Source organism: Ursus americanus, chromosome 4, assembly GCF_024610735.1.
Source record: "Ursus americanus isolate L20-20 chromosome 4, mUrsAme1.1.p, whole genome shotgun sequence".
NCBI classification, from domain to species: domain Eukaryota; kingdom Metazoa; phylum Chordata; class Mammalia; order Carnivora; family Ursidae; genus Ursus; species Ursus americanus.
In genome coordinates, this window is record NC_142130.1 from 58897581 (window position 1) to 58921137 (window position 23557).

At 37.2% G+C, this 23557-nt stretch overlaps 1 protein-coding gene and 1 pseudogene across 2 annotated transcripts in view; one reads left to right on the forward strand and one right to left on the reverse strand.

The window, feature by feature from the left end:
- Positions 1-23557, reverse strand: part of LOC123784132 (uncharacterized) — a 351543-nt gene that overhangs the window by 193467 nt on the left and 134519 nt on the right. The gene's annotated exons all lie outside the window — the stretch shown is intronic.
- Positions 13859-23557, forward strand: part of LOC123784277 (protein NDRG4 pseudogene) — an 84095-nt pseudogene continuing 74396 nt past the window's right edge.

Consider the following 23557-nt stretch of genomic DNA (forward strand, 5'->3'; position numbering starts at 1 on the left):
GTCCACAACTGATTTAGAGATATATTACAGGCTACTTCCTTTCTAGCCTGCATGTAAGGATAACACCAATGCAACATATGTCAGACATCCATGTAATCCCATGACTTTTTCTTAAATGCATGATTTTGTTTAGATTATCCTTACCTCTTCTTATTTAAAGTAACCATAAACTTGAGATTTTCAGGAGCGACATTATTTTTAAAAAGTTCTAACTATTCCTATTATTTAGACCATATATCCAAGCATTATGTGTAAAATTTTGATCACTATAAATACACACAAGACTCCATGGTCAAAGGGAACAAGTTTCCAAGATAAAGAATATTTATCTTTAGCCAAAAGTATATGAGAAGTTGGGCTGTTGTCTAATGCCAAAATAAAATAAAATGTATATCTTGTAGAGAAACAAGGAAACAGGAAAAAGTATGTATTAAGTGTGAAATACAAAAATGACTTCCTCCTAATTAATGACTACGAAAGTATATTTTGATTTATCAACACCAGTATATTTTACTTTCTGTAATGGTTGTGAGAAGTACTACTTCAGCTTTCTGAAAATAGTACAGCATAAAATATTTCCTGGTTCTTCACATGCTGACAGTCCTTTTCCCCCCCTTTTTCCCAAAATGTTAAATTATTCCCTAAATGTATGCAGAATGGGAGTGTTTTGCTCAATGTCAACACATGTTTTATGTGAGTTTAACAGAGGTAAATATTGTCAATTTTGAGATGGAAAAAAAAAGTAAGAGAGAGACTGATTTTCCCACGATCACTAATAAAGACTCCTTGATGAGTAAATTTATATCGTGTTTTACAAATGTTGGCAAAACTATTCCTGAGCAGCTCTGAGTCAAAACTGTCATTTCTTAGCTGATGAAAATGTGACTACAAATTCTTCCGAATGCATGCTAATTTTTGCCCTCACATGAGACCTGCAGCAGTTTTCAGAAAGGTTGCAAAAAGAATGGTTTGGAAATAGTTCTGCTGTCAACACTGTAGCTAAAATGAGACTCATCTTTTGCTGTTCAACAATCCAGGCGTTTACTCCCAGCCTAGCCCATGTTCAAGCAGACAAAGGGATGATCAGGACGGGGAGGAAGAGAGCATGGCATCTACAGACTCTGTGAAATGTCAGTACCACAAGGCTTAGTATGAGACTTCGAAACCAGATGATAAATGTGTACCTTGGTCAAGTTGGTATGGGTTATGGTCAAGGTCTCTCTGGTCATTTCTTTAAAAGTCAGGTTTCTTTTTAGAATGAAAGGTTGAAGAATCATCTTCTTCTTTGGGGAATTTTAAGAAAAGACTATTTTTAAGGATACTTGCAGCAAAGTTTGTTCTGTACCTCAGAGAATGAGCTACACAAACTCCCAGAGTCTCCTCGAGCTCTACAATAGAATAAGGTGACAAGATATGTAATTATATGCATATAATGTGACAAGATCATAATGTTCTGTAATGGAGAAAAAGGCCCAGATTAACAGGCAATAGAATCATAAATTTAAGGCACGATTATCAAAGCCACAAAAGTGAAGTGGAAAAATCATAATATAACTCTGTCGATAAAGATACACCTCTACACAACACAGATAAGCACCCGGGTAAGTCAAGGCAAAGGATTTTTCTTTTTAACTAAAATAAAATATGTTGTTCTTTGCATTAATGGGAACATTAATTAACCATTCCAATGTGGTTCTTGTAAAATTGAATATATTTATTTTCATAACATTTGAAGTGAGAACAAAAGAAACAGAAAACAAAACAAAGAAGTTTTAAATATTAAAAGTTTATCCCTGAACAAAATTTTTGTGATGGTAGCATGAAATCTAGGATCATTTTTACCACTATTGCATTGATCCAGGTCAAAGCCCTCTCAACTATAACTTTTTTCTCCTTTTTATTGAAAATGAATGCTGACATTATAGAATCACTACTAAGATTGGACAGATGACTGAAATGAAAAAATCCCTGTTTTGAGGGTGAAAAAAGACTGTTCTTGAGGTCTGAAATAAATTTTTTGCTGGGATTGTATGCATACGGGCACAATAGTCTTTTCAGCAACAGACAGAAAAGCTTGCCAGGCTCATAAATCTGAGGAAACAAAAGAGGAACAAATACCTCAGAAAACCCAGCCCCCCGCAAATCAAACAATGAATAATCTCTCTCGGAACAGAAATATAACGTGAATAACAATAATATTACATGCAAAAAGTGCACAAAACCCTGACGGTAGCTTATAGAATTGGATTCAAATACAGAGGTTTTTTTTTTTTTAATCCACATTATTTTACTGTATTTGAGATAGTTGTAAAAATTGAAGTGATTTCAGATTTAACACTTTTCAAAGCCTTTTCAATAGCCAAGACTGACTTGCACAGATGTTAAAAATGTGCATTCTATATGAATAATAATATCTACATAGTGCATGGTGTTTTAATGACCTCTAGCCAAAGACCACCGAGAATCCACCTGTGGTTGGACAAGCTGCAGTGAGGAAGACCACACACCATTGGGAACTATGAGGTGTCAGTAAGATGGTTTTATTTTTCTTTATTTTTTGAAAAATTTTTAAAGACTTTATTTGCTTGAGAGAGCGAGAGGGAGAGGGCAGGAAGAGGGGCAGATGGAGCAGGAGAGGGACAAGTAGACTCTGTGCTGGAGTGTGGAGCCTGACTCAGGGCTCGGTCCCACAACTCTGAGATTGTGACCCGAGCCAAATGAAACCAAGAGTCAGACGCTTAACCAACTGAGCCAGCCAAGTGCCCCTATTTTTCTTTATTTTTTTTTTAAAGATTTTATTTATTTCAGAGAGAGAAAACAAGCGTGAGCAGGGGGGAGGGGCAAAGGGAGAAGGAGAAATAGATTCCCCGCTGAGCAGGGAGCCCAACCCTGACTTGAGACCAGGTTCCCAGGATCATGACCTGAGCCAAAGGCAGCCACTTAATGGACTGAACCACCCAGGTGCCCCAGTAGGAGGGTTTTAGAGAAAACTTGTTACAGGCTGTGTGCTTTGGTTAGCTGACTGGGGCGGGGGGGGGGTTCGAGAAAGCAGTTCACTCTAAAGTGAGTGAGGTCAGAAAATAGGGAGAATTCTACAACTGTATATCTTAATAAATCTCAACTAGAAGGAGAGAAGACTGGAGTGAGACTAAAGTTGTGTAAAGAAGCAGAGAACGCCCATGTTACCTGGGAGTGAAGCCTGTGTGGGAGGGAGGTACTTAGACAAAATCGTCATCTTCTTTTGTTTTTGTTTTTTTTTTTGGTCTCATTTTATCAACGTCACAAAGTGGCCTTGTTTGATGTCAGTGTTCTGTGAGATCCTTTATGTCTCACAAGATTTGACAACACCATGACAAGCAGCTGTAAGTGCCAGACCAGTTCCCAACTGTCAAAGGAATTTTTCTCACTTTCAGGTGTGATATTTAGTGAACCATAAGATGATCAATAAAAGTGGCCTGAGAAGCACACACATACAAGTGTATCATTTAATGGACTTTATAAAATAATTTCAAACACAATTATTTTATTTTATGGAACTCTTACATAATGTATGGCTCAGTCCACCAACTTTCCAAATATCAATTCATTTAGCCTCCATAAAGTAAGAACTATTTCTACCTCAATTTTTAAATATCAGGAAACTGAGGCACAGAAAGATTAAGCCACTTGCCCAAAGATGCAAATCTAGTAGGTAGGAAAGTTGAAAGTTAAACCCAGGCAGCTGGCTTCAGAATTTAAACTCTTTACGCCATGCTATGCTACTACTAAAAGCTACTCTACTCTTTTGGACTTTAAATTAATTTTCACATTATATGTGTAAAATTATGAGGAAACGTATCAAAAGTTTGTTTTCCTTAATAGTTAACCATTCCCACCTCCTGCTCATTATCAATGTTCTAAAACTTGGCACACTTCGGCGTTGCTTGATTAGGAAGGAGACACTGCAGGCTGCTCTGGGTTCAACCATTGTACTAGCTGTTATTCAAGCCAGTGGGCTGATGAATAGGGACAGGCCAAGCAGAGGACAGAATGGAGAAGGAGCAAAGAGAGTTCAACCCTGACCTAGCCCCATTAGAACAAAAATCTGGATTACCCAATTACTTCTACCTCTCAATATTTACTGTGTTTTGTTTTAATTTAAGGTTGCAGTAGAGCTAGTCTGCTTTGGCCAATCACAACTAGATGACTATTTCTGCGCTTCCAAACATCTCTGTAGCCCTCGATGATATTTATTTGATTTGAATTAAAAACTGAAAATTGAGGCTTGGGTAATGATTCTGTGCTACTGACTCAGCCGCTTCTTCTATAAAGCCATTCTATCTGCTCTGCCCTACGTGTCAATACTCTTATTTTTGCTAACATGACCTATTAGCAATTATGATGTACAGCTTGTCCACAATGGTAAATCCAGTATAGATTCTCTTAAATAAATTTGAAATTCCTCATAAAATAGACCCATGCATTCTGGAAATGTATGCATTTCCCAGGAAGAACTAAGGTCTTTCAAGTTGGGGTAAAATTCTACAAGCTCCCTGTACCGGTTCTGGACTTTGTATTACCCTCAGTTCTAACCATTGAGGTCTTTCACTGGTAGATTCAGTTTATCACGTTTCCTGTTACCAAGGAATGAGACACATTAATATACTCCTCAGCTTTGTTCTGAGAGTCACATGTGACCTAAAGCTTCTCATCTGATGTCTCTGGAATAAGCATTAAACATCCAAGTTTAGGTAAGTTGGCTCTTCCTCCCATTTTGTCTGGCAGCTCCCATTTTATCACTCAGCTCTTAGAACTAGGTACCACTAGATATTGAGTATTGAAGACTATGCTTATCATATTGACTATGCGTATCAAATATTACAAATCACAATCGATCACTATCATGTCTGATATTTTTCCAGACACTAAACATAAAATGGACTACAAAGTAAACAAAAATCCCAACACTTGTTAAATTTATATTTTAGAAAGAGACTGTATTAGTTAGAGCAGGCAGCTACAAAAACAAATAAACCACAAACTATATAATGGCTCAAACTATATAATGGTTCAAATAATGGCTCATTTCTCATTCAGAAAAATGGTCAAAACTGCTTCTTTGGGTCAAGGTGGAGGAAGGGTTGCTTTGCCCCACACATGTGGCTTTAAGATAGTACTGGGATACAAGATGTAGACAGAAGAAAACAAACACGCAAACAAATAAATAAAGGAGTGCATGTGGAATCTTTGTATGTCTTTATATTCCAGGGCTGGAAGTAATACTCTTTACTTCTGCTTATATTCCACAGCTAGAACAAGTAATGCCCTTAGACATGGGTGCATAGGGCCCCTGTCTTATGCCTTGCACCTCTGGAGACCTGTGCTTTAGGGTGCTTTATCTGAAAGTTTCTAAGTCCCCTGGCACTGGCTTGGGTTTGGTAAGAAGTACTGTCCAAGTAGGACACCTGGATCCCAGACTAAGTCCTCTGTGGACTCCCACCTCCATTTCTCACCTGGGGTTACTCTGTGATCCTCTACCTCATGTGTGGGGTCAACCAGATGCTTCAAGATGCTCCTGGACTTAAGTCTGCAAGGTTACCCTGAGATCCTGTGCCCAGGCATTGGCTCCAAGAGGGTGGCTTAATGAGTAAGTCACTCCCACTTGCTAATAACTTATATATATATATATATGTATTTAATTTATTTATCATAGAAAAATCTTTAACACCTTTTTTTTTTAGTTTCAGAGGTAGACTTTAGTGATTCATCATTTGCATATAACACTCATTACATCAAGTGCCCTCCTTAATGCCCATCATCCAGTTACCCATCCCCCCACCCACCTCTCCTCCAGCAACCCTCAGTTTGTTTCCTAGAGTTAAGAGTATCTTATGGTTTGTCTCCCTCTCTGATTTATGTTCTTATTTTTTCAGGATTGCCTGAGATTAGGGTGCCTTAGTTGGTTGGCATGCTGATGTTGACTGACTCACTCAGGTTGGACATTTGCTGAGTTTAGAGGTCTAGGCTACCTATGACTAGCTCCAGCACTTGAGCTTGAGCCACAGGTATGAACCCATACATTAGCCCTTTTATATCCATCAGCTCTCAATGGCCCAAGTTCTGAGCGAAGTCTGGTCTGCAGTACCCACTGTGCTAGCTAGTAGCAGAAAGCACCCCATGTCAGGCTGTCCTCCAAGAGTGGCTACACTTCTTTCTTTCCTAGGATTTTGAGATTACTGCTCCACAATGACAAAGGGTCTTTGGATTGTTGTTTTCTTGCCTCCATTAGATGTAGCAGCACTATGCTCATCCAAGTCAGTGTTAAACCAGTGCCAGAGGGCAGATGGACATTTCTTATGTAGACACAACCACTCTTCTTGCTCCACCCATAGACCCCTTATTTATCCTTTCCACTGGTGGTAGTGTGTGTAAGGCAGTGATACAATCAACACTGAAAGAGATCACATTCCAGAATATAGTGATTATGGTTTTAAGAGTTCAAGAGAATACCTAGCTGGAAGATGCACTATTATTCTTTCCAAATGGTAACTGTAAGGTGATAAGAAAATGAATCATCTTTCACACTATTCTGCATTCTCTGGATAACACTTGCATTTTTGGTCATCACTAATAAAGCACAATAAGAATCTCTGAAAAAGTCATTGAAAGCTGGTACTCTTAAACAGCATGATGGATAATGCAGTGTCTTGAGTAATGATGCAATCAGCATTAAATAAATGGCATTCTGACCCACAGAAGAAAAAAGATATATATGGTTTAATACAGTTTCCAAAAAAAACATGGCATTACTAGTAATAATAGCATTGCTACTTTTTTCTCATAGTGGAAGATAAGAAATTATCCAGAAATGTCACATTTGCCAATAAAATACCTACAGAGGTTTCTTAATCTTAACAGGAGGAGCTAGTACCTGGATACCATAGAGAACATTTGCATGCGTTTGTTGGATAATAAACCGCTACAGAACTAACTCTTCTGTGCCCATTATTCTAAGTGCTCACTGATAAGTCACTGTATCTCAAATGGACTCATGAATTCTGTATTATATTTTTAATCAAATAGTTTAAATAAATGAAGATCCCACAAAAATATTTTCCTGGGTCTCTGCATACCCCAAGGGTGGACAAGACTAGAATTCATTCACATGAACACATCAAAGAATGGAAAATGTAGTCTAGCTATAAGTCAAAGAGGAAATAGGGAGTATTTGTGTGTGTGTGTGTGTCTGTGTGTGTGTGTATGTACGTACACAACTAGCAATGCTGTCATTGATAGTCAAATGATGAATATAAATGTGCATATTATCAAGTATATTAGAGTACAAAAATGTGCTATGGAAAAAAACAAAGTTAAGAAGAGAGATGGGGAATGTCTAATCCATGATAGACTGAACACTGGGAACAAAACGCTGTTCACCATATTGCTAGATTTGATCTTGATTTTGTGCAAAAGGAACTACTTTCTTATCTCCATATAAACTTGTGTCTATAGTGAATTCTTCTCTTCTTTGCTTATATAAATTTAGTTCATTGTTTAAGTCCAGATCAATTAGCATTTATTCAATCAACTTTCTCTTCTCATTGATCATTCCCTCCTCCAGTTTCCCCAAGCATTTTTTTTTTTAAAGATTTTATTTATTTGACAGAGAGACACAGAGAGAGAGGGAACACAAGCAGGGGGAGTGGGAGAGGGAGAAACAGGCTTCCGGCTGAGCAGGGAGCCTGATGCCAGGGCTCAATCCCAGGACACTGGGATCATGACCTGAGCCAAAGGCAAATGCTTAACGGCTGAGCCACCCAGGTGCCCCACCCAAGCATTTTGTTGATGCTTCAGCAATGCTGCCTATCTCACTCTGTACTATGTTACAAGGAATATTGTATGTTCCTTGACATCAGGATCCATCACTTTCTTTTACATCTGTGAGTTTCACAGTGCTTACTGCCATTGATTTAAGTTTAACAAGTCCTCTACAAATGTTTGTTGAATTGGCTTTTTGGCCTGCTCACCTGGAAAAGTAGCAAAGACTTATACCTAATGTAAATAGACCTAATAGAACAAAACCCATAAGACCTCTTGACCTTGGCCATTTAGACCAGTACCTGTTAATACTAATTATGGAAATAAAAACAATGAATAAGGATAATAATAGAAGGTAATTACAATGGCAAAGAAATGGAAATAACTAACTTTTTAGGGGAAACAAAACCACATATACACTCAATAACCTGTTTGCTTTAAATAATAACCCCTTTTCACAACTTAATCCCATTAATAGATGATCTGATGATAGATGAAAAAGAGAAAGCCAGATGAACCTTCTATGGGAACTCTGCAGTTTCTGTCTTCTGGCCAAGGCCTGAGAAAATCACCCATATGTCACAGGGGCCATGTCAATAGAAACCCCATTTGTAAATAAAAATACTACATATGATACTATATTGTTAGATACTGGATCACGAGTAGCAATGATACAAGGGCATCCTACTAATAGAGAAAACCTTAAAATAAAACAGGACTAATTGAGGGAATAGGAAGGAAATTAACTCCAGGGACATCAGTACATAGATTTCTAACACTTGATGATAGACCTTCCTGTTAAGGCTAAATCAGTTAAAGGTCCCAATTTAGAAAACATTCCTGGAATGGATGTGATAGACATCATATAACAAATAAGGATTTAACAATTCCTAAAACTAATTTAGCTATAGCAAAATGGACTGCAATTAAATGATCTACCCCATCTAGAACAACAGATGTAACCCAATACAATATTAAGGGAGGACATATTCAAATTAAGGGGAAAATTCAGAAACTCCTAAAAGAACAAACTATTGTGTCTACTATTTTACCATATTATAACCCAACCTGGCCTATTAAAAACCTAGACAGTATATAGATTTATGGTAGATTTTAGGAATTTAAATAAACACTCTCCCAAAATGAGGGAGCACTCCAAGATACAGGCACTATCAAAAACAATATCACCACTGGATCCTGAACTTATTATATAATAATAGACTTATCTGACATATTCTTTGCTATACCAATTGATGAGGAGAGCCAACTCATGACTGAATTCATATGGTAAGGTAGACAATATCAGTTTAGTAGGTTATCACAAGGACACCTTAACAGCCCAGTAATGCCCCACAATCTTCTCATACAAGACATCCAGGCCTTTCAGGAAAACACAACACACACAAACCATTATTTCCTATATTGATGACATCCTTATTTATGATGATAACTTGGAAGAATAGACTAGGGTCAAGAGAGAGTTAATTGAATTTCTTACACTCAGAAGATGGATGATCAACCTAGGTAAGGTGCAAAGACCCCAAATTACAGTAAAATTTCTAGGCATAATTTGGCCCTCTGAGCATAGGAAAATGCCAGAGCCAGTCATAAACAAGACAGATTTCATACCAACTTCTACCACAAAAGAAGCAGCTCAGAAACTGATAGTACTGTTTAGATGTTGTATATAACACACACTATATATGAGAAAAGTATTAAAACCCATCCTAGAAATAACTAAGAAGAGCAGGGAATTTAGGGGACAGAGACTCAAGAAGCAGCTTTTACTTATTTGAAAAAATGCTACTGGAAATATAAGACATGAGGACTCCAAATATAAACTAGAGTGCCTGTTTTCACAAGGGTTTGCAACATGGTCACTGTCGACTAAAACACCACAAGACCACAAATTTTGCTCAACTGGATTTTGAACTAAAAAGTTCCTGTGGTATGAGAATAGACACCAACCAACTTGAAAGGCTTACCTGGGCATTCTATAAGGCCCTACAAAACACAGAGCCACTAAGAGAAAATAAACTAGTTATACTTAAACTCCAACAGCCTATTCTGGATTGGATAAAACAGATCCTGATAAACAAAGGGAAATTATCCCTGACCGCAAAGTCCTAACAAGGAAATAGTATGATTCAGAATGGGACATTTGAATGGATGGTCAACCTTCTGCATTATCTGAGGATCTCAGCACTGCCTATGGTACACTTGGCAGTGTTTCCAAAGGGCAAGCCTATCCAAGATCAAGCAGTTGGGCAATGAGAACCATCATCAGTCCAAAGCACTCAATAATTCATGGTTTACAGATGGATCAGCCTCCATGACACTAATCAGAGTATGCTGGTAGCCTGTGGCCTAGAGGAGTAGTGATGGTCTAACTGACAAAATCGAACTCTGGAGAATCAGGACAACATGCTGATCTAATAGCCATAAAATTGGTGATTGAACAACCTATTAAGGAAAATCAGAATGAGGTATATCTTTTCTCAGACTCATGGTCAATAGCTAATGGAATAACTATTTGGAATGGAATGCTTATTTCCTACCCGGATACAGGAAATAAGGACATATGGCAGAAAACAGCACTGGCTGACATCTCAACATTCATCACACATGTCTCTGCACATCAGAAGTACAATTTCAAAGGAACCAAATCTAATACCAGGTGGACAAACTCAGTAGGAAAACTATGAAACAAGGATTCCTAAGATTTATCTTAAGAAACACAATGATTCATGGGTAAAGAAGAAACCAATGCAAACATAACCATACATAAACAAGAAGGACAATGGAATATAAAATCTGAACAAAAAGGTATGCCAATTGATAGGATTATTACACAGGCATATCACCAAAAGGTCATGCAGGTACACAACAGCACCAGTACATGGTTAGAAACAAGAAATATGCATATACCTAGCAAATATCTCCAATTTCAAATTAAGAGATATGAGAATTGCCAAAAGTTTAAAGCTTGAAGGTCATTTAATGAATACTGCACATAGGATCAAAACTGACAGACCCTTCCAAATTATACATACCAATTATATATGATCCATGCCTATGTCATAAAATAAACTATACGCATGGACCACTGAAGACAGGTGGTCAGGAACAGGATTAGCCTACCCCTGCAGGAAAAGTGACCAAAAATCCACCATCAGAGCATTGAAAATCAGGATTGCCTCCTATGGTATCCTAATCATCATAGAATCTGACCAGGGAACCTGCTTCACAGAGAATACAATAGAAAATTGGGCCAAAAACAGAGCATAATGTAGAACTTCTACTTAATTCTATAACCTAACTGCCTCTGGATCAACTGAAAGGTATAATGACTTGCTCAAGCAAAAGTTTCAGTTGCTTACTAACAATCTAGATATGAAAGCATAGACTAAAGCAATCAGGGAGGTAGTAAGTTCTCTTAAAAATAGATATAAAAGGCATAGAAAAATTCCTATTAAATCAATATTGCAGTAACTCACAAAGAATTATAACTAACAACACCCCAGAATCTAAACGAAAAAGTATTAATTAAAAATTGTAATAATGTATATATTACTAGAAATTATAGCACCTGCCACTAATTGAAAACCTACTGGGTGACCAAAGAAAAAGGCAAATTACATCAAATTAAAGAAAATAATATAATGCTTCTATGAAATTCTCAAGCATGAAGAACACCATCTTATATTGTGCCAACACAGGATGCAGGTGCTAAAAACGTTGATATTTATTCTGTTAATGACGGCAGAACATCTAAGTAGTGGACACATTTTCATACACATCATTACTGGATGCCTAATACTTAGCCTACCATGGTGCAGGGCTATTATGCTGGGAGAAACATTGTCAGTAATGGCCATAACAGTTATAGATTTCCTTGAGTGGAAAGAAAAACAAGAAAGAATTAGAAATGTACAGAAAACTTTATTTTGCAGGCATGAACTCTCTAAGCATCTTGAATCCTATAATTATTGCCAAGGGGGTCAGTGTGACATGCTGCCTATTGGCCACACTATTTTGCCTATTACTCACTACCGATGCCATACTCATTGCAGCTATGGATACTCCACAGCAACCACTCCAAACTGAAATGCCACTCTCTGGTCAGGATACAGTTCCACCATTTGTGACATCCTCCACTTCCTCCACAGGTCATCATCCTGTCTACTTTATTATAACTGAGAATTCACCAGCATGACCAGCATCAACCTCTCCACCCCAGTTTTCACCATCAGCACTGTCTACCCACTGAGAAACCTTTGACTGATGGAGAAACCAAATACTGAGGGAAACTGATGAAGCAATGGTGATCTCCATTTCAATCTCTACAGGAACCAAAAAGGATCCTGAACAACACCTTCTATGGATACCAACGTGGAAAATGAGGATTGGCCTGAGAGCTCTTGACTGACTCTTGCTATTATAACCCAGAGTATATACCAAGGCAACCCAGTACTTACCCTGCTCTTTATCTCTATACTGGCTTACTGAATTAAATGCATTATTGGATACATTGCAGGGACTCTGAAAATAAGTCTGATTTAATTCTTGATTTACGTTATGTGCTAGCATTTTATTGTAAAGGAGCAGCTGCTGAACATGCAGAATGGGCTTTTGGATGACTCCAACAGCCAAGACCCCTTCCAAATCTTATCACCACTTATATGTTAGGTCAACTTGCTGCTCTTGCTCATTCAGAATCTGGAGACTAATTATCCATCCATTTGGTATTCCCAGATATTGTGTGTTGTTTAAATTGCTTATTATAGTCATTTAATGGAAAAAAACCCTACATGTTGGTGGCACAAATATCTCTGTTTTATATTCTGCACCCTTAGCCCCCAGTTTTTGTGCAGCTGCATCTCCTACGCATACTTTATGTGTAAATGAAACATCTCAAGTTAGCCCTATACACTGATCCTTACCTGGTAGATCAAAATCTCATGCAATATAAAGGCAAATATTTGGCTTTAGCAATAGATCAAGCATGGCTACAAGGTATCACCCAAATACCCTGATATATACATGTTAATAAGGCATTATTAGAAAAAACATTCAAATACTTTTGTAGAAAAATGTGAAACATCCAATTTAATACCTCATGCTATGAAAGAATCAAACATGTAGTGAGCAGAAACTTCCATTTACCACACTGGTGAGACTATTGCAGATACTCTAAATATAAAAGAGAGAGAGAGGTTATATGTGCTCTCTGAGCACAGACCCCAAAAAAGTGCTTTTGTAGAAATGCAGCAATGTTTCACCATTACAGGATGCTCTTTGAACTCATTTTACCAACTAACAGAACAAAAGATGACAATTCTAATGACACATATGGAACCACAGTTTGAAACACATAGATCATGAACTTGGTACTTAGAGGTCTCATCTAAAGGACTACATTATCTGGCCATCAGCGATGGATATCAGCATGGGACAAAGCAGGAGATTATGAAGAAGTCCATTATGATTATGAAGAAAGAGGAAATAAAGAAAACCATAGAGGAAACAGAAAACACCACACAGACCACACAAAGTACTACTATAACACAAACATCCGCCATATCAATTGATGTAGTTAATGAGACAATTACTGATTCTGCCAAAAAGGTACCTAAAATAAACTACAAACCATCTCCATTTCCAAACAAAAAAACATCTGTACTTAGGAGTCCCATGGGAATACAGTACCAGTGATGGCAAAGAGGTTAGACTTTACGTTACAGAATGGCCTAACTTATGCCATTCTGGTAATTTAGTTATATGTGAGACAACCATTGGCATATCCAGTACAGAATTCTATAACTCTGATGTATTTTTCAAATCCTACACTGATTCTCTTTCATATTCTGAACTCAATTAGAAACACCTAATTTTCCCATTGGTACTAAGAAATTTAAATTATGAAACATATAAACATGGTTTATCTCATATATGTAAGTACCCAACATGTTACTCAAATAGTAAAATTATGTCTCAGTGTGTAACTTAAAGAAAATTTCTGCTCTATAAATGTTACAGAGATGACTGCAAACCTGGCAAGATGGCTGGATCTAAGAACATGAGCAATCTGAGGCAAAGACCAGTGGTTCCTGGACAAAATAACAATGGTACAACAATGAGTAATGAGACATGGCCAGGTAAAACTGAACAAGTAGCTATATGCCCATATTAAGTGTGGGCAAAATCTATACTTAATGTTTCCTCTGGGCCTGATAGTATAGAACCATTCATACCCATATTAAAGGAATACAAATTATCAGTTTGGTGCTACAGCAAAATAGGAGTGTCATAAATAGATTATAATCTAAGCTTCAATTTATTAAATTATACTAAAAGTTCAAGTGATGAGGTGCTAAATAACATAACCATGAACCAAATAGTATGGTGGCCCATGCCAAAAAATACTTACTCTACTTTGAACTTTACCAATATTTTCGTTAAAAGAAAATGTGATGTGGTGTATAGGTATTATGAATATAAGCCACAGGCTGATTGTTATAATAGTTATGAAACCAGTTTCACAGAACAAGTACACGCATTAGGATGCGTGAAATCTAACACAGACATAAACACAACCAGATGTGAAGCAGGAGCCTGGAGTTTTCAATGAGAAAATCTCTGCTATACTAACAACATCCCAAAGATTACTACTGGTCTAAAATAGTAGTTTATTTATGGAACAGAACACACAAGGAGTCTATAGATGACTTGTAGAAACCCAAGGTTGGAAGTAAAATGTTGAGATCAAGTATGTGGGACAACTTGCAAGCAATATTAAGATCATGCCAATAAGAATTTACCATTTGGAATTCTAAGTATTTTACTGTAACCATGGGCAATGATGATGCCTCCGGGACAGAGACAGTTACGGCACACCCTCACAATGATACATGGGCCATTATATCATTGAATATTCATAAGCTGACATTAGACCACTTACAACACCCCCAGCTTACATTTTATAACCCATATTCACTCACTAGAAAGTTAACTGAAGATCCATGGACACTATTACTTCAAGAGAACAGGAAAACCATGTAAAATATATAAAGGACACACTGGAAATCTAATATATGATGCTTATCACCCTAATGTCTCAACACCCCAAATGTGGGAACCCAAACCCGTTAAATCCCTTACTGTAATAACAGAGGTCACCATAGTAGCATATAGTTTAAAATTCAATACACAGGATTTTAAGGCCAGATATAGATCCCCTAATTGTGCTCAATTTTATCCATCCAATTTTATGCCTAACTACAACCTATGCCAAAGATTGATTCATTAAAGGTAAGAAAACCCCTACAGTTCCTTGTTGGATTTGAGGGAGGACTAATTGGAGGTGCAATGGCAGCAGCCTTTTCATATTTTCAATTTGATCAAATTAATTTGGACTTGAAAAGTTTTGAAAATAACTTGTTCCACATGCTGTCACAGCTTTATCATCACTGGGTGTCTAGATGGATATCATTAGTAGCATCTTGTGAAACATAAATGATTTTCAGAGAGAAACAGATAGGGCACTGGATATTCTGAAGAAAGCATTGGAGGATAATTATAAAAATAATAAGATCCTAAAAAATATAAGGGATTTTTTTTAAAGGTTGATTGTCAATTATTACAGTTAAGGTTGGTAAATACGTGGAATACACTTAGAACAGCCATGATCTCTGGACAATATCGGTCACCTGAAATTGCAGATAATCTGATTAGAACCAGAGTAGATACCACACATCCAAATGTCTGTGATTCCCTGGGCAACTGTGAAATTAGAATATTGGCACTTAAAGCAGGAAATATGACATCAGGTTATCAACTTTTGTGGTTCCCCAATATCAAAAGGGAGAGTGAAAGTTACAAGCCATAAAAAGCTACCAATGATAGAAGGAAAATATGTTCCTAAGCATATGTTGGTAGATGGAACCAAAATATCTTCATCACCTCTACACCTTTAGATATACTCTTGGTACAAGTACCCATGACTATACCCTTGATGCCTCCTCAAATAGTATAATATGGGAAATGGGACCATGATTCTCTGCTCTAAGCCAAACCTTATCGTCCCCCCCACCCCCGACCAAACCTTATCTTATCACATTGGAATCAGGGGCAAATAAGAAACACAACATGACGGGATGTGTAAAAATAGAACAGGTAATGAATGTGACGATAAAAGGAAAATGGTATTATTTGAGATCAGTAGAAGATAGAATAACTATTACAATAACCAGAGAAATATTCCAGACTGAGTCTTCTAAAATTAATTTAATAAACATAAATCATACATTAGAAAAATTAAGACAAATAAAAAAATGTCTAGAAGATAAGACTAATAAAGTGAAAAGGACTTTGTAGGAATTGGCAAAAGAACAAAAACATGCCTTCCCTAAGATTAATGACAGCCTTGAATTCTGATGTTATGGCAATCACACGCATGCTTGATAGTGCTGTGCAAGTTTGTACTTCCTGGGGATTCATAAACATGACTTTTACATGGAAACACAATTGTCAAGGATGCTAACTGAACTGAATGGTTTAAGAACATTAATTTCTGGTCTTTTGGAAATTTAATCTGGTATATTAAAGAATTCTTTGTTATGTTTTTGCTAATAATACTGGACGTTGATTTAATATAGTCTGTAGTAACAAAACTATAGATTTTAAAGGACAATTAGACGGTTAGTGATGTAGACTTACAAGGTATATGATATTTTGGGGAACTTAGATTTGTATAGGGCATTAGGCCCATAGGATTAATTAGTGTTTAAGTGATTTGAAATCACAGGGTGGACCGTGTACTAGTTTGTTATGATTTCAAATCCACTTCTTTTTTTTCAAGTTTTTCTTTAAATTCCAGTTAGTTAATATACACTGTTTCAGGTGTAGTTTCAGGTGTAGAATTTAGTGAGTCTTCAATTACATACAACACCCAGTGCTCATTACAACAAGTGCCCTCCTTAATACCCATCACCCATTTAACCCACCCCCCTTCCACTCCCCTCCAGTAACCCTCAGCTTGTTCTCTATAGTTAAGAGTCTTTTCTGAACTGCCTCTCTCTCTTTCTCCCCCATGTTCATCTCTTTTGTTTCTTAAATCCCACACATGACTGAAAATATATGGTATGTCTTTCTCTGACTATTTTGCTTAGCATGATACTCTCTAGCTCCATCCATGTCATTGCAAATGGCAAGATTTCATTCTTTTTTATGGTTGAGTATATAATGTCTGTGTATATATATACCACATCTTCTTAATCCATTCTTTAGTCCATGGAGATTTGGGAAATTTCCATAATTGGCTACAGTTGATAATGCTGCTATAAACATCAGGGTATATGTATCTCTTCAAATCAGTATGTTTATATCCTTTGGGTAAATACCTAGTAGTGCAATTGTTGGATCATAGGGTAGTTCTATTTCTAACTTTTTGAGGAACATCTATACTGTTTTCCAGAGTGGCTGCACAAGTTTGCATTCCCACCAACAGTGTAAGAGGGTTCCCTTTTCTCCCCATCCTTGCCAATACCTGTTGTTTCCTGTGTTGTTAATTTTAGCCACTCTGACTGGTGTGAGGTGACATCTCATTGCAGTTTTGCTATGTATTTCCATGAAGATGAGTGATGGTGAATATTTTTTCATTTGTCTGTTGATCATCTGGATGTTTTCTTTGGAAAAATGTCTATTCATGTTTTCTGCCCATTTCTTAACTGGATTATTTGGCTTTTGGCTGTCGAGTTTGATAAATCCTTTGTAGATTTTAAATACTAATCCTTTATCAGATATGTTGTTTGGAAATATCTTCTCCCATTCCGTAGGCTACCTTTTAGCTTTGTTGATTCTTTCTTTCACTGCGCAGAAGCTTTTCATCTTGATAAAGTCACAATAGTTCATTTTTGCTGTCGTTTTTCTTGCCTCTGGCAATGTGTCTACTAAGAAGTTGCTATGGCTGAGGTCAAAGAGGTTTCTGCCTGCCTTCTCTTCTAGGATTTTGATGGATTCAAGTCTCACACATAGGTCTTTCATCCATTTTGAATTTATTTTTGTGTGTGGTATAAGAAAGTGGTCCAGTTTCATTCTTCTGCATGTTGTTGTCCAGTTTTCCCAAAACCATTTGCTGAAAGACTGCCTTTTTCTCATTGTATATTCTTTCCTGCTTTGCCAAAGATTAATTGACCATACAGTTGTAGGTTCACTCTGGTTTTCTACTCTGTTCTATTGATCTATGAGTCTGTTTCTGTGTCAGTACCATACTGATTTGATCACTTCAGCTTTGTAATATAACTTGAAGTCTGGAATTGTGATGCCTCCAGCAATGCTTTTCTTTTTCAAGGTTGCTTTGATAATTCAGGGTCTTTCGCGGTTCCATACAAATTTTAGAATTGTGTGTTCTACCTCTGTGAAAAATGCTATTGATGTTTTGATAGTGATTGCATTAAATGTGTAAATTGTTTTGGGTAGTATGGACATTTTAACAATATTTGTTCTTCCAATCCATGAGCATGGATTGTTTTTCCATTCGCTTGTGTCTTCCTCAATTTCTTTCATAAGTTCTATAATTTTCAGAGTATAGATCCTTTACCTCTTAGATTAGTTTTCTTCCTAAGTATCTTATGGTTTTTAGTGCAATTGTAAATGGGATTGATTATTTGCTTTCTCTTTCTTCTGCCTCATCGTTAGTGTATAGAAATGTAACCGACGGAGTGCCTGGGTGGCTCAGTCGTTAAGCACCTGCCTTCGGCTCAGGGTGTGATCCCAGAATCCTGGGATCGAGCCCCACATTGGGCTCCTCCACTGGAAGCATTCTTCTTCCTCTTCCACTCCCCCTGCTTGTGTTCCCTCTCTCGCCAGCTGTCTATCTCTCTGTCAAATGAATAAATAAAATCTTTTTTTTTTTTTTAAAAAGAAATGTAACTGACTTCTGTGGATTAATTTTATATCCTGCCATGTTGCTGAATTCCTGTATTGGCTCTAGCAATTTTTTTGCTGAGTCTTTTGGATTTTCTACATAGAGTATTATGCCATCTGTGAAGAGTGAAAGTTTGACTTCTTCTGTGCCAATTTGAATGGCTTTTATTTCTTTTTGTTGTCTGACTGCTGAGGCTAGGACTTCCAGTACCATGTTGAACAGCAGTGCTGAGAGTAGACACCCCTGTCATGTTCAGGACCTTAGTTCTTAGTTTTTCTGAATTGGAATGATACTCACTTTGGGTTTTTTTTTGTAAATGGTTTTTATGATATTGAGGTATGTTCCCTCTATCCCAACATGGAAAAGAGTTTTAATCAAGAACGGATGCTGTATTTTGTCAAATGCTTTCTCTGTGCATCTATTGATAGGATCATATGGTTCTTGTCCTTTTATTTATGTAGTGTATCACACTGATTTGTGGATGTTGAACCACTCTTGCAGCCCAGGAATAAATTCCACTTGGTAATGGTGAATAATCCTTTTAATGTACTGTTGGATCCTATTATCTAGAATCTTGGTGAGAACTTATGCATCCATGTTCATAAGGGATATTGGTCTATAATTCTTCTTTGTAGTGGGGTCTTTGTCTGGTTTTGGGATCAAGGTAATGCTGGCCTCAGAATGATTTTGGAAATTTTCCTTCCATTTCTACTTTTTGAAACAGCTTCAGAAGAATATGTATTAATTCTTCTTTAAATATTTGGTAGAATTCTGCTGGGAGGCCATCCAGCCCTGGACTCTTATTTGTTGGGAGATTTTTCATTGCTGATTCAATTTCTTTGGTGGTTTGGGTTCAAATCCACTTCTTTATGGCTTAAGTGAAGTAATTTAGATATAAGGGTGAACTTTATATTAAAGAGGCTGTGTCAGGATGATATCATCAAAATTGTGTTACTGCATGCTTATCAATATGAACACATGAGAGAGCAACTATGATGTAATGGACATCGAAACTTTGAATACCAAGAATCTGTGAGAACTTAGTGAGAGTGTGAAGTCTCGGAAGAGCTACACTTTGCTGATCTAAATAGGTCTCCAAAGACCTATGGACGTAAACTACTGCTGCAGCAAGCCTACGCCTTCCAGAAGTGGGGAAAACCATGCAATGGTCATATGAAGAAGAGCAACTTGCCTGAACAATCCCTTTGTTCAGCTAGCATTGTGCTCTGGTAATAAGGGACTTTCTATTTGTTCTGGAAGCTGAACATCAGCTGTTGGTCAGCAAAGCCGACTCTTCTGGGAACTGAGAAAAGTGTATCTCAACTAAATTTGGACTTTATTTTTTTCATCATCCCTATGCCTGGAACAATAGCATAATTAATTTATCATTGGCTTGAAGTATATTATCAGCTTATTAAGAGATATTATCCTGTATGCTACCAGCATGTGAAATATTATTATTATAAATTTTAATTCATGCAGTGAATCTGTATTAAATAAATTATTGGCAATGACAGTCTCAGTCTCTGAGCATAATTTGCCATGAACAAAACACCTAAGTCTTTGTTTTTCAAATACCCTTATATTTAAAATTATACTGAATGTACAGCAGGAAAACAAAAATGAAAGAATATAGCAATGATTTATTAAAATAGGCTTTTTTCTGATGATCAGTACATAAAGATATATGATCAGCCTGGCTCATTAAGTCACTAAATATCCAATAACATTTTTGTTAATAAATTCTCCCTATCTAACTAGAAACAAAATTGTTCAAAAACTTATATAGGGACTTGAACCCTAATTCAGGAATACTGTTTTCAAAATGCCAAAGTGATCACAACTCCTATTACAATATTTGGAGATAGAGTGATGGGGATGGGAACTCAAATTGTGAACAAGAAGGAAGTGTCAGGTAAAACCTGGAAATCTCAGGTCCAAACCTTTTGCCTGAATTAAAGATAGCATCTTTGGCAGAGGCTTGAGGAACAAGACAGGCAGGAATTCTGATCCTTACCTTTTTCCTCCCTTTTCTTCATGAGCTCCAAATTGGTGAAAGTAAGGGGGCGTCAGTACGTAATTTATCATTCCTGATGTCCCAAGATGCAATTGCTGACCCAGAGGGTGGTTTTTCCCAAGACTGGACCTCCAGTTTCCTAGCTAGAGACAAATTGGTCCCCAGGGGAGGTGGTTTGGTAAGTCACCGAACATCCCTTAGGGGCAGCGGTTTGAATTACAGCAACAGGCAGCATGCCTTTAATCCTGGAACAGAACCTCACTGAAACCCGTTATAAAGCATCTGCTGACTGAAGACCAGTAAGGATGGTTTTGGTCCTTTTGGTACACTTACATCACCTCCAACAGGAGGATCATCTTCTCTTTAGACCAAACTGTACATTTACTATGTTTTGCACAAATTATTATTAGTTATATTATTGATTTGTTAGACTTCAGCAGGGAAGAAATAAAATACTACCCCTTTATTCCTTTTCTTTGATGGAGACTATGAATTGCCTTTTTGTCTTGTTCATCTCATCCTTAAATTGTTAGCCACAATGTGGCTACAATGTGGGCACTGATGCCAACCTTCTTTATTACTTGGGAATCTTACAGTGCCTCATATTTATTAAAATGTTTGGTATTCCAAATAGCAGTCGGTACTGGGTCTCACTGCTAACCTCCAAGCTCAGATCCTTCATTGTCCCTGCTTAACATTTGGTTTCTCAGCTTGGTGCTGTGTGCCTGGCATTTGTTTCTTTCCTTTTATAGCTGTGCGAATTTCATATGCATACCTAGAGACCTGTTAGCAACAGACCTATTTTGAAAGAACAATAGAATAAATAAATTCACTTCGAGTTCTTTATATCATACTCAATGTGTGGGCTTAATGTTGATGCAGGAGCAAAATCACAGATAGGCACCTCTTTTGAATTTAATGTTTATGAAAAATGAAGACTGTGGTTTAGTGGGGGTGGTAAAGTAAGTGGAGGGTGGGGAGCCTGAGAAAGAAGAGGGCTGTTTAAGAAGACAGGATGGTGGGAGGACTTGGAGAAGATGCTGGTCAGCTGGAGTTTGTGGCTTAAGGAGATGGAGCGTGCAGCTTTCAGGACAGCAGAGGACTGGAGGAAGCGCACGTTTATCTACAAAATGCCTACAGCTGCACAGCGTCCAGCAAGGAAATGTAACCCTTGAAACCGCACTCCCTGGGCTAAGAAAAACAGAACCGAGACAAAAATCTTTCAGTTAGATATCCTTTTTTTCTTTAGTGGATGGATCAATATATTACAAGCAGCAGAAATATTCACAATAAGGAATATCGATAATTTGAGCTAGTGGGGATTTAAAGTGCATATCTGCACATACATAGATTAACAAAGTTTAGTTACTTTCCAGAAAAAAAATAGCCTGTACTAGATAGATTGTTTTGTCAGGCATGTGCTACATCCATTTGCTTTCAAATATAGTAATTTTGTTATTGTTACTATGAGCTGGGCTTAGAAGTGCAGCATCATTTAATATCTAATGAAATGTTTTCCCTCACATGGTTATTTGTCAATGATATTTTGGTGAGGAATTTTATCTACTAGAGCACTTCTGAGAGAGATGTTTAATTCAACTGCTTCTGCTTCAGGCTGTGGTCTTTTTATCTGGAAACTCCTAAAAAATACATAAGTTTGAGACATTGTTTACTACATTGTGATATTAACGTTGTATAGTTAAAGTTGTGTTGGGGCATCTGGATGGCTCAGTCGGTTGGGCATCTGACCCTTGATGTTGTCTGGGGTCTTGATCTCAGGGTTGTGAGTTCCAGCCTTACTTTGGGCTCTACACTGGACATGGAACCTACTTAAAAGATATAAATAAATACATATATACATAAATAAAGTTTTATCAATTTTGCATGCCAGGTCTGTGTTCTTTTTTTTCTTTTTAGGATTTATTTATTTATTTATTTATTTGAGAGAGAGAGAGAGAGAGAGAGAGAGAGAGAAAGGGGGAGAGGGGCAGAGGGAAAGAGAATCTGGAGCTGACTCCCTGCATAGTGCAGAGCCTGATGGAGGGCTTAGTCTCAAGACCCTGTATCATGACCTGAACCAAAATTAAGTCAGATGCTTAATGACTGAGCCATCCAGATGCCCCAACCAATTCTGTGTTCTTAACTCATACCAGTCTACTGTTATTTTCTAAATCCTATTTCTATTTATTATTAAGTGTAGAGTTTTATATGTATTACAAAGAAAGGCATTGATTTACTATTTCTTAAAGTCATCTTTTTGCCTGCTAGCTGCCTAAATATATATATATATATAAATTTAATCTAAATGTAAATTAATATATATTAATATTATATTTAATTACATATAAAACTGAATTTGCTATATCTCTACCATCAGTAATCCCCTACCTTACTGAATTTGTGTGATTCTAATGAAGATGAAGATAAAAAATTATGTGAAAACATTTTGATTGACTTTTTTTTTAAGATTTTATTTATTTATTTGACAGAGGGAGAGACATCCAGCGATAGAAGGAACACAAGCAGGGGGAGTGGGAGAGGAAGAAGCAGATCACCAGCAGAGCTGGGGGCCCAATGCAGAGCTTGATCCCAGGACTGAGGGATCACGCCCTGAGCCAAAGGCAGACACTTAACGACTGAGCCTCCCAGGTGCCCCCAATTGACTATTTTTTATAGCAGTTTTGGGTTTACAGCCAAATCAAGCAGAAGGTACAGAGATTTCCATCTAACCCTGCCTTCACATATACACAGCTCATTCACTATCCAAATCCCTCACTAGAGGGGTACATTTGTACAAATGATGAACCTACACTGAC